Raw genomic sequence first — 13,165 nt, 5'->3', positions numbered from 1 at the left:
AAGAAAGAAAGAAAGAAAGAAAGAAAGAAAGAAAGAAAGAAAGAAAGATAGGGAGGGGAAGGGGGAAAGAGAGTTGGAGAGAGAGAGGGACACAAATCATGAGAGACTGTTGAATACTGAGAACGAATCAAGGGCTGAAGGGGGAGGGGGAGGTGGGAAGGGGGTGATGGTCATGGAGGGGGGCACTTGAGGGGAAGAGCACTGGGTGTTATATGGAAACCAATTTGACAATAAACTATTATTAAAAAATAAGTTTCCACTAAGAGCAGACTTATGTGAAATATTATACTTGTTTCTATATTTATGTAGTGAAGGCATGAGGTATAGAAATCTGAAGTAAAATGTAAATGTCATATCATATAACACTATTGAAAACATTCATTTACCTTTTAATGGATCGATTATATCCTGGGTATCCAAAAGTTATCTCTCCAAAACCCTGTGCTTTAAAAGGCATTTCAAAGCCTTCAGCCAAACCAGAATAGTTATTTCCTGTTAAAGAAGGTACTGTAAAATAGGTATATATTTATTCCCAGATTTACTTTAGAATTGTATCAGTGTAATCAAACATTTTTTTCAGAGTTTCACATTCTGGGTAGAAAATAACCCTATTCTTGAGCTTCTGTATAGAATAGAGGCATAAATCCATAAAAGTTGGAAGTGAAGTTTCAGTTGGTTTCCCTAGGCCCTAAAAACTGTGCTCACTCTTAAAAATAGCTTGAGTGCTTCATTAAAAATGTTAGATTTTTAAAAATTGGTTTTTGAATATTTAGACCAACATAGAAGTTTGCAGAAGCACTCCTTAGATAAATAAAGAGCATTTGTTTAGAAACAGATATGGAATATTGCTGATGTGGTATATTTTTGCTAAATAGAATCTCTGAATCTGTTGTTATCCTATTTTATTAATTTTTTACTGGAAAACATTTATTTTATCTTATTTTCTACTTATACCTTAAAGGTGCTGACCCTGACCTTTACAAAAATTCTTTTGTGTTCTACACCATGCTCTGTTCTTGAATGGGCTTAAAGTTAGTGAGATACATATTGGTTACAGGCCACCTCTTTGGATTTTTACAGATACCCAAATTCTGCACTACAACTTAGATATCAGTAGCCCACCGCTCAATATGGCGTCTTTGAAAATGGAGAGACAGAGAGAGACAGAGGATGAGAGAGAGAGAGAGGGAGAGAGAGAGAGAGAGAGAGCGAGCTGAGGAGGAGGTGAAGGAAAGGAAGTGGAAGGAAACATCAGGGGAAAAGAATTAACAATCCAGAGTGAACTGATGCCGCAAAGTCATAGTTGGAGTCCTTGCTTAGCAACCCAGTTTTCCTCTGACTATGGGTAAACCATTTATTTATTTTTCATCAAAGTATTCAGTACTTACGGACTCCAAGCTAGGCACCAGTCACTGTGTTAGAAGATGGTGATATAGAGAACTTGCTGGCCACTAGTTCTGCCTGACACTTACAATACACTGTCAGCATGTCAACTTTTGGAACCAGTTTCTTTATCATGAAAAGGATAATCATTATACAATTTATGTATTAATTTTTTTCTTTACTTATGACCATGATTCTTGATAATTTTATCTTCATTATGAAAGCAACTTAATGAAATGTGATTTATGATGAGGGCTTTGAAACACACCGTATCAGTTAATGAAATGTGTATTATCATTCCATTTTACAAGATGATAAAATTGAGCTCCTAAGTACTTAATGATCTCATTTAGAATATAACACTGTGAAACGAGTTAAAATCATCTGGATCCTGGCAGTCCCAAGACAATTCTAATGTTCTCATGGTCTCCGGTGCTAGGGTCCGTTTATTTTCCTTTAATACAACTCTATGCATGTCACCCAATCCCCTTTCCTACCACTTAGAAGTGCTTCAATTTCCCTCTCTTCCATTCAGATTGAAACCTATTTTCTGGAATAATTTCATGGTGAATATTTAGATACAAAAGTAAATATAGTAGCTAAAATATGTTATTACATGGAACTGCTAGGAACTTTAGACACTTTATGTTGTTTACTCTTCATAGCAACTTTATTAGGTAAGCTTTATCTGTTTCTTTTTAATAAAACCTGAAACCCAGAATGGTTGGCTCTGCTGCCAATTCATCAACTATAATAGGGATATTAGCATTTATTTCCATATATGAAATCATGAAATATTAATTTTGTGCATAATTAAAGAATATCAGTTATCAGTTAACATATAATAAAATACCTGGGGATTTGGACACCTTCTAGCACCCTCAACTAGTATCATTTCCATATACTTGTAAATGTAGTCTCAGCGTGAGTATAAAATTGCCAGTACAGGCATCTAAGTAGAATAAACAAAACTCTTACTCATCCCATTCTTCATACTAAGTGTAATTATTAGATGACTACTTTTTTAGTAATCATATTTATAACTTCTGTGCCAAATAATGGGTATGGAAAATTAGGCTACAGCTTCTCCGAATCCTCCATGAGCAACTGCCTCATTAGGCTGCATTTGTTTCTATTTTAGTGTCTATGGTGATAGAATATGTATAAGAAATAGAACCCTTTATTGCACCAAAGATGCACATTGATTACAGCTATACCTTCTAAAAAGTGTGGCTCTGTGTAGCTCTGTGAGGGAAGAACCCATATCATGTGTTTACTCAGAGACCCATTCTCAGCAACTAACTCTAACTCACAAAATGTCTGGCATTAAAAGAGAATTACACGTAATCTTTATTAAGCATTTGGAGCAAACCACAGTTCTTGTTTTCTCCTTGTCTTTAATGTCCTTCTCTGCCTTTTTATTTTACCAAAGCCAAAATATTAATAGCTTCCCAACACACTTCAGAGAATAAAGAAACTTGTTACATTTCATGTCCTAGCTGTTTTTTATTTCATGTGCAGTGCTACAGAAGTTTATTGTCTGTGTGTTCTCATTGTGGTTGATGTAAAAATTGTTTTCTCTTTTGGAGCGCCTGGGTGGCATTTGGTCAGTTATGTATCCGCCTTTGGCTCAGGTCATGATCTTATGGTTTGTGAGTTTGAGCCCCAAGTGAGGTCACTGCCATCAGCACAGGGCTTGCTTTGGATCCTGTCTCCCTCTCTCTGACCCCCAAATCTTGCGTGCTCACTCTCTCTCGAAATAAATAAACATTTAGAAAACGTTTTTCTGTTTTTTTATATTTACTGAAAAAAAGAGAAGAAGGCAGTTTGGCTGAGTTTGAATATACACATGTAGATGGTACTGATGAGAGACAAGAGTTTTGGTTTGTCATTTAGATTTCATTTCAAAGGTAATTAAGAGTGAATACCTTGAGATTTTCTAAGTGTAAAGTGAACACATCATAGACTTTAATTTGTGTCAGTGGTTTTTTCAAATTATTGCTCTTGGGGCATCTGGGTGACTCTGTCGGTTGAGCGCCCAACTTTGGTTCAGGTCATGATCTCATGGTTTGTGAGTTTGAGACCCACGTCAGGCTCTGTGCTGACAGCTCAGGGCCTGGAGCCTGCTTCAGATTCTGTGTCCCTCTCTTGTTCTGCCCCTCACTCACTCATTCTCTCTCTCTCTTTCTCTCTCTGAAGAATAAATATTTTTAAAAATTTCAAATTGTTGCTCCTGAAACAGAAAAGACAGCACAGTACAAGTGACTCACAGTTACCTTTTACTAGTGTAGGAAAAATGACCTAATTTTGACCTTACAACCTTGATAACATTTGATTAATTGTACAAAAGTTAGTTCTTTTCCCTAATGAACTCTACATACACCCAGCCCAGGACTTGGAGGATAAAATGAAGGACAGCCAGTAGGAAGGGGAGGAATGTCAGGCCTGAATTCTGCCATGCACAGACAAGCTGGGATAGCAATGACTCCGGCTGCAGAAATATAACAGTTGCCACGTTACTTACACCTTATAAATCTTTTGCTGTTTCGCTTGTGTTCATCCTTATCTGAACATTACCAACACATGCTGGAACATTTAGTCCAAGCTTAGCTAAGGAATGTTACAAAATTACCACCACCATACTCCTTGTCAATCTAGGATCCATCTACAATTTCTTTAACCGTATTTACATTCCAAAGAAAAACAGTAGTAGACCATGCTTTGTTCCTTTCCCTTGAGTAGGGCCTGTACTTCATGACCCACTTCTAATGAATAGAATATAGCAGAAACAAAGACATGTCACTCCAAGATTAGGTTATTAAAAAAACATGGCTTTCCATATTAGAGGTTCTCTCTCATTCTGTAATACCCAATCTCTCACTGTGCAGAATCTATATCACTAGAAAAGCCCACATAATGAGAGAATGAAACCTCTGTCCATAAACCACATTAATATACTTGAGAGCAGATGCACCAACCCTTAAGTGCAAAGTCTGCTATATGGACTGACAGCTTGATGGCAGCTTCATAAGAGACCCTGCAACAGAGCCACCCAACTCAATAGCCACTCCCAGGATCATGACCCTTATAAAGTGATTTAATAAAGGTTTCTTGTTTTAATCTGGAAAAGTGTGGGGTAGGTTTTAATGCAGCAATAGAAAACTAGCATTATTTTTTGTATCTGTATGTAGAATGCAGCCATAGCTACAACCTAAACTGCAGGAATGGTCCTGAGGAGAGTTAATTGAAAGCTTAGAGTGCCTTGAACACATCTCTTGTAGAATTTTGGACTTTGAGCATGCTGTAGAGGAGACCTCTATGGAAGGTGAAAAAAATATTGTTGGAAACTGGAGAACAGGAGATCTTTGTTATGTAGTACAGAAAGTTTAGGTGTGCCTGCGTGGCTCAGTCAGTACACCGTCTGACTCTTGGATTCGACTCAGGTCATGATCTCACAGTTCATGATATCAAGCCTTGCATCGGGCTCTGTGCTGACAGTGTGGAGCCTGCTTGGAAATCTCTCTCTCCCTCTCTTTCTGCCCTTTCCCTGCTTGTGTTGTCTTGGTTTCTCTCAAATAAATAATAAACTTAAAAAAATTAATACAGTTTAGCAACCCTGTTGCCTATAGCCATATGGAAAATAGAACATGTAATAATAACCTGGGTGATCTGGATAAGGAGATTAACAGAGAAGGACCACCTGTTATTGTAATGGTTGTTGTTTTTCTCACTCTTTAGAGTGAAATGCAAGAGAACAAGGAAAAACTTTTAGGATAGAATGAGGGAAAAATGTTAAAAAGGGGGCAAAACTTCATGATTTTGCAGTTTCTCACCTTCTTTAGCAGGCAAATGATACTAAAATTATTATTCTGGAGCTGGGGTGCCTGGGTGGCTCAGTGGGTTAAGCATCCTATTTTGGCTTGGATAAGGATCTCAGGGTTCATGGGTTCGAGTCCTGCATCAGGATTTCTGCTGTCAGCACAGAGGCTGCTTTAGATCCTCTTCTTCCTATCTCTGCTGGTGACTCATTCCCTCTCTCTCTTTCTCTCTCTATCTACAAATAAATAAGCTTTTGAAAAACAAAATTATCTTGGACCAAAGATTAAATCTAGGGTATACCAAGACAAACAGGGTCTAAAGATGAAGCTGAGAGTGTGATTATAAAATCTTTTTTTAAGCCCTTAAAAATTTATAGGTAACATCTTAGAGTACCTTTCAATAAAACAAAATCCCTTCTAAAGAAATTAAGGATAAACATCATAGATGGTTGCAATCAAACAATAGTGCTCCTAAGAAGTTTAAGGGTATTCTATCTCAACAGGCCCAGCAGTAGTCCAAGGTACACAAGGGCTTAATATAGAAGAGATATGTGGTTTTACCCTTTGTCAAGTGAACTAAAACCTAAAATGATCTAGAGGACACCCAAAATATTTTTAGAGTTATATTGGAAGTAGTGTCATTTTGGACTGAAATGGACAACGGGTACAAAGCAAAGAGTCTATTCCAACACTAAAACTTTGTCAGAGGCAAAAACTACTCAAATGTCAACGTGTGATTGATTGTACTCTTCATGAAAAAGAAAAGTCATGCTGAGAGCAAAACCATGAGAACAGAGCACAAAACAAATGGTGAAATATTTCTATAAAGGAAGCTTCTCCGACCTACATTTTATTATTCATTATAACTTATATAGGAGACACAGGATGAATGCATGACTCTTTTCTTCTACTGGCTAATTAAAAAAAAATTATGAATTCATTCACAAATACAGCAATTTATTAATATTCTTCCTGTGTGCTGCAAGGGTCTTAAGTTCTTTAATTTTTTCAGCAATATCATTAAAGTTGAGGGGTAAAGATCTGTTTTAGGGGTGTTTATTGAACTTTGACATATCCTTTGGATGTTTTAATATCAAACAGCAAGTCACAGAATCTTCAAAACTACTTCTTGTCACACTTTCTCTCCTCTACTCACTCTCTGCCTCTCGTCTTGGGTTTTGGCCACCTTGTTGGAAAGAGAAAATCCTTTCCTGTTGGTTGGCAGTTTTGCTAAATCAGATATCTCTGCTGATAATAGTAAAACTTTAAGTTTAAACTATTAAATATGGTTTTCCTCTTGAAAATAGGAATTTTGGAGATTTACAAACCCTTCTTTTCAATGAAGCTTGAATTTTGAAATATTGGCTTTGTTATGATTAAAAGAAAATCAGCTTTAAAATTAGAAAACAAACAAACAAAAAACCCACAAAAGTCTTTGTTAATTCAATGGTTGGGATGATACAGACCAAAATTATTGATAGGACATGAAAATATTTACAAAATATTTTTTAATATTTTGTTATTTACACATGTTGAATTAATATATATACCTAAATCTACACATTAGATGTTCCTCTAAGTGGTTTGATGATAGCTACATAGTAGCATTTGAACAGGAAATCAGTAAGGAATCAGGACACTTGCTCTTACTAGTGGTTTTATTACAGCTCTGTAGCTAATGTGATGTATGTACTTATATTTTGGGCAAGACACATAAGCATATATAGTCTCATTTGTTTTTCTCTGTTGTCATTTCTATATTTGTAAGCAGACTATACAATCAACTCTAAAATTCTGACTCTATAGTCACAGGACTATGATTTTGACAACCCTAATCTGAACTCTAGTATCTGACCTTCTATCATTCTTGGCTTTATATTTAGTTTAAAAAGGTATTCATAGTCAGAAACACATTATTCCTATAATAATAACCTTGCATACATTTTAAAAAGGTGAAGAATTAGGGAACATTATGACTACATACTTCATTCTATCAAAATTCATTTAAACACTCTGTTAACTTCTCTGCCGTCATAGTTCATATACTTTACTTTTACCTCTGACCAATATTACAATATTACTCCTGATCAGAGAAGCATTACAAATAGCTTTTATGCATATATAATTAAAATGTTTCTGAAGAAACACTTCCATCCATAGGATTTATACCATTTAAAAATATTTTTAAGTGCCTGTAGGCCATCTAGATGTCCTCTTTGGAGAAGTGTCTCTTCATGTCTTCTGCCCATTTCTTCACTGGATTATTCATTTTTCAGGTATGGAGTTTGGTGAGTTCCTTGTAGATTTTGGATACTAGCCCTTTATCTGATATGTCATTTGCAACTATCTTTTCCCATTCGGTCGGTTGCCTATTAGTTTTCTTGATTGTTTCCTTTGCAGTGCAGAAGCTTTTTATCTTGATGAGGTCCAAATAGTTCATTTTTGCTTTCATTTCCCTTGCCTTTGGGGATGTGTCAAAGAGGAAATTGCTGCGGTTGAGGTCAAGTTTTCAGGTCCTTCAGCCATTTTGAGTTTATTTTTGTGTATAACACTGCTAGGCATTTATCCAAGAGATACAGAAGTGCTGACACATAGGGGCATATGTACCCAAATGTTCATAGCAGCACTGTCAATAATAGCCAAATCATGGAAAGAGCCTAAATGTCCATTACCTGATGAATGGATCAAGAAGATGTGGTGTGTGTGTGTGTGTGTGTGTGTGTGTGTGTGTATATATATATATATATATAATGGACTATTACAATGCAATGAGAAAGAATGAAATATGGCCATTTGTAGCAAAGTGAATGGACCTTGAAGGTATGCTAAGCAAAATAAGTCAGGTGGAGAAGGACAGATACCATATGTTTGCACTCATAGGTCTAACAGGAGAACAGGAGAAACCTAATGGAGGATCATGGGGAGGGGAAGGGGGAAAGAGAGTTGGAGAGAGAGAGGGACGCAAAACCTGAGAGACTATTGAATACTGAAAAGGAACGGAGGGTTGAAGGGGGAGGGGGAGGGAGAAAGGAGGTGGTGGAAATGGAGGAGGGCGCTTGTGGGGAAGAGCACTGGGTGTTATATGGAAACCAATTTGACAGTAAACTATTACAAATAAACAATAAACAATAAAAATAATATTTTAATGGATATTTATTTTTGAGAGAGAAAGAGTATGAGCCATTGAGGGGCAGAGAGAGGGGGAGACACAGAATCTGAAATAGGCTCCAGGTTCTGAGCTGTAAGCACAGACCTCAATACATGGCTTGAACTCATGGATGGTAAGAATCATGACCTGAGCCTAAATAGGATGCTCAACGGACTGAGCCATCAAGGCACCACTAGGATTTAGACCATTTAAAACTATTTTATCATATTATTCTGCATATCTCCCAAAACAATGAAGTATCCCTTCATCTTGTATACTTAAGTCTTTAAATAGGGTTAAATAGAGCACCTGGGTAGTTCAATCGGGTAAGCTCCTGACTTCAGCTCAGGTAGATCTCACAGTGCATGAGTTTGAGCCCTGCATGGGCTCTGTGCTGGTAGACCAGAACCTACTTGGGATTCTCTCTCTCTCCCTCTCCCTGTGTCCCTTCCCCATGCATGCTGACGCTCTGTCTCTTTCTCAAAAGAAATAAACTTCAAAAACAAACAAATAAACAAACAAATTGAAAACAATTAAATTAAAGCTAATAGGCAGGGATTTGGAAATCCATGCTTGAACTGCTAGTTTAAATATGACATTTTAAAATATTCTATGTACTTTTGAAAGTCATTATTAATATAGAATATCTGTGTCTACATATATTGTAATATTTGTTTCTTAACATCTGTGGACATGATTAGCACAAATAAACCCGTCATCAGTAGTAGATTTTAGAATTAAAACCCTAATATCATTATATGAAGGTATTGCTATTAGCTCATTTTTCACTTGCTGAAAGACACAGAATGTTTAATTAAAAATCAACCTTACCCAGGCATAGCTGCATTTCTGTCAGAGAGAAAGCTGGTGGAAAGATTTGGCAGCTGTATAAATAAGATATACTCTAAAAGTTGTGCCTTTTCTCCTCACACAAAATTCCTCACAGAAATATGTAGATCTCATTTTTTATTAGTGTATAATAGAAAAAATCTCTTTGTCTTAGAAAATTCACTGTCACATATATTGGTATTTTTACTACCTTAATAAAACCTAGGGATTTATTTTAAAGAACATCACATTATGGATTTTTTCCTTGAGAAAATGCAACAGTGAGCTTTAGTTAAACAAAGAATCATATCTCTTCATTTCAAATAAATTTAGTTTAAATATAGTATTTGAAATATAAGTTTAGGCAGAATTTTAATTAGTGTATAAGCCCTAGGATGTACTTCACAGTACTGCTGAGTGTTTTGAGTCTCTACTTCCAGACACACTCAGTATTAATTTTAGTAGGATAAGCAACCTTGTCTTTCATGCTTTTTTAAAGTCAGAAAGATGAGATTATTGTTTAATCTAGTTATTTTATATTAACTCTTTGTTTCCTGGATATTATGAGCTGATCCAGAAGTTCAGAAAGATCCAGCACTGCATCTGAAAAACTTCCAAGTTAAAAGGGAATTGGAACATGAAGTTGCTAGGAGATAGTTGGTTTCTTGGGCAACACATCTCTGTCTCCAGGGAAATAGCTAAGATATTAAGCATGGCCTTTGTTTAAATTCATATGGTGTATTACAAAGACATGGTGTTAGGACAATAGCATTAGCAGCTCTCTTAATTATGTCATATACTAATAACTACAAATGTTTTTTAAAAAATCCATTACACACCTGGTGCTGTGCTAAGTCTATATTTACTTTCTTAAGCACTCACAAGAGTCTATGTTTTCTACATTTGATAATCAGGAAAATAAGACTTCAAATTTTTAAGCAATGTGTCTAAACACCACTCAGCTTGGAAATGACACAGTAAGGAATCTGATGCAAGCCTTTTCATGTCTAGAGTTCAAATATTTACTAAATGACAGTTATTCTGGTAATTTGATATACTACTACCAACTAATTAACATTTATTAAGAATTTGAAAGACACTCTTCTAAATCTTGTGTATATTATATTGTGCTACAAACTGCTATCAATAGGATATATGAAATTTGTCTCATCGAATATACAATCCTGGTAATATGTTTAGTAGAAATGTGTATATTTGTGTACACATATACACATATATATGTCAATATATGGACACTAAACAATTGAACAATAGGTAAGTTTGTGACTTTGAGTCCAGAGCAGTCGAAAATTGCATGTCACTTATGGGGCACCTGTGTGGCTCAGTCAGCTGAGGGTCCAACTTTGGCTCAGGTCATGATCTCTCAGTCTGTGAGTTCTAACCCTGCTTCAGGCTCTGTGCTAACAGCTTCAAGCCGGGAGCCTGTTTCGGATTCTGTGTCTCCCTTTCTCTCTGTCCCCTCCCCATTCTGTCTGAAAAAAATAAGCATTAAAAATTTTTAAAAAGGAAAGAAAATTGCATGTAACTTTTGATTCCTTCTAAACTTAACTACTAACAGCCTACTCCTGATGAGTAGCCTTACCAATAACATAAACAGTCAACTAACACCTGTTTTGTATATTATATCATGGAAGAGAAAATACATTTACACCACTGTACTGTAGTTATCAGAAAAAAAATCCATGAGTAAGTGGGCCTGCACAGTTCAAGTCTATGTTGTTTGAAGATCAACTTTACACACACACACACACACAAACTGTATACATGAACACACATAAATATATACTAGAATGTTTATAACACCCCTATTTGCAATAGCTCAAAGCTAAAAACTATCCAAGTGGTTGTCAGAGGTTGAGTGGATAAATAAATTATGTTGTATTAAAAGGATGCAATACTAAGCAGTAACATTATTTTAAAGTCTCAAAAATAAGTTGTTGAATAAAGGAAACAAGACTCAAAATCATATATCTTAATCCGATTTTTATGAAATATGAAAATAAGCAAAAGTCAAGGTAATGTTTACTCTTCCAGGTGGAGAAAGTGGTTAGAATGGAGCACAAAGATGGGTACCTGAGAGGCTCAGTCGGTTAAGAGTCTGACTCTTGGTTATGGCTCAGGTCATGATCTTGTGTTTTCATATGTTAAAGTCCCATGTTGGGCTCTGTGCTGGCAGAGTGGAACCTGGCTGAGATTCTCTCTCTCCCTCTCTCTCTGCCCCTTCCCCACGTGCACTGCCTATGTCTCTCTCAAAGTAAGTATATAAAACTTATTTTTTTTATATAAAAGAATGGAACACAAAGAGAAAGTTCTGGGATGCTGATACAGCCCTTTTCTTGAGTAGTGGTTTCATGAATATATTCAGTGTGTAAGTATTCATTAAACTGTATACTTACCTTAAGTGTGTGTGGATATGTATACACACATATCCATGTATAACATATATTTAAAACACTTTAATAAAGTGTTAAATTTAAATCATGCTATGACCACTTTATATTAGTTTGACATTACTGGGCTTCTTTTTTTCTGGGTTTACCTTCCAATCATTATCTCCTCATAGTCCCCTTCTTCTATTCCCTTCTCTTTTTATTCAAGCTGGGCATAAACCAGCTTTTTTTTTCTGTTTCTTAAAAAGATTAGGGATCCTGGGTGGCTCAGTCAGTTAAGCATCCGACTTTGGCTCTGTCACGATCTCACGGTTTGTGGGTTCGAGCCTCAGGTCAGTTAGCTCAGAGCCTGGAGCCTGCTTCAGATTCTGTGTCTCCCTCTATCTCTGACCTTCCCCTGCTCATGCTGTCTCTCTCTCTCTCTCTCAAAAATAAATAAATATTAAAAAAATATTTTAAAGATTATGCCTTCTGTTCATGAAATTAACTATCGAATTTGTAAAACCTTTGTTAACACATGAGATTTAAAATATTACAAAGATTTTTAAACTTAGGTAACATTTCTGTTCATATATGGATATATATGTGAACATTATGTCTGAACATTGGTGCTTAAGGTACTAAACTGAGCTCCAGAAACATTTTTACCTATTAGTCATTTTAATCATTTTGGATTTCAAAATTAAAGTTCATTTATTTATATTCAGTCTGTGACTTTTTATTTTTAAATATACCATCAAAATCATATTTTATTAACTTTTAGACATTTGTAATAAGGAAAACCCAAGTATCAAAATATCCTAAAAACAAATATGCATGTATGTTAAACAACAGAAATACTATAATTGTATTTGTAGTCTTGTAATCTTGACAAAATGCCGATGATACCAGTTGGCTTACTGACTACTGTATCCTCAGCACTTTCACCATGATACTGGACTTTTGTCCAGTTTTTGAAAAATTATTCTTTCAAAATATTTAGTGTATGTCCACTGTCTTACAGGCCCTTTTCTAGTTAGTGATGATACAACAGTGAAAACAAAATGCAGAAGTCATTGGCCTCAAAGTTCTTGCATACGGTGTAAAAGCTGGGAGGTAGTGGGGGGGGGCTACCTGCAATAAATATGGAGTAGTTGAGATTTTGGTCAAAGATAGTAGGCGATTCAAAGTAATGGGGTGAGGATGGGCTGCTATTTTAAATACATTGTTCAAACATGTCTCTTTTAACAAGGTGCACTTTGGGCAGAGACCAGAAAGAAGTGAAGATTGAGAAAAACAGGTGTCTGCGGAAAGTATGATCCAGAGAGAGGGAAGAAGAAAGACCTTGGCTTCTGGTTGTGAGTGAGGGTAGCGAAGAGCACTAGCATTTCAGTTTTTATACTAAAGTAGCCAGATGCCCAAACCTCAGATGATTTTTTTGGCTATCATAAGGAATTCTATTTTATTCTGAAGAACATAGGAAGCCACTAGAGGGTTGTGAGATGCATGGTGAGATTGTGTTACATTTTAAAAAGTCTCATTCCAGATTCATTGTTCAACATGAACCCTTTGTGTGTGTGTGTGTGTGTGTGTGTGTG

This window comes from Suricata suricatta, chromosome 11 (genome assembly GCF_006229205.1).
Source record: "Suricata suricatta isolate VVHF042 chromosome 11, meerkat_22Aug2017_6uvM2_HiC, whole genome shotgun sequence".
Taxonomy (NCBI): domain Eukaryota; kingdom Metazoa; phylum Chordata; class Mammalia; order Carnivora; family Herpestidae; genus Suricata; species Suricata suricatta.
Note: the sequence above shows the minus strand (reverse complement) of the source record.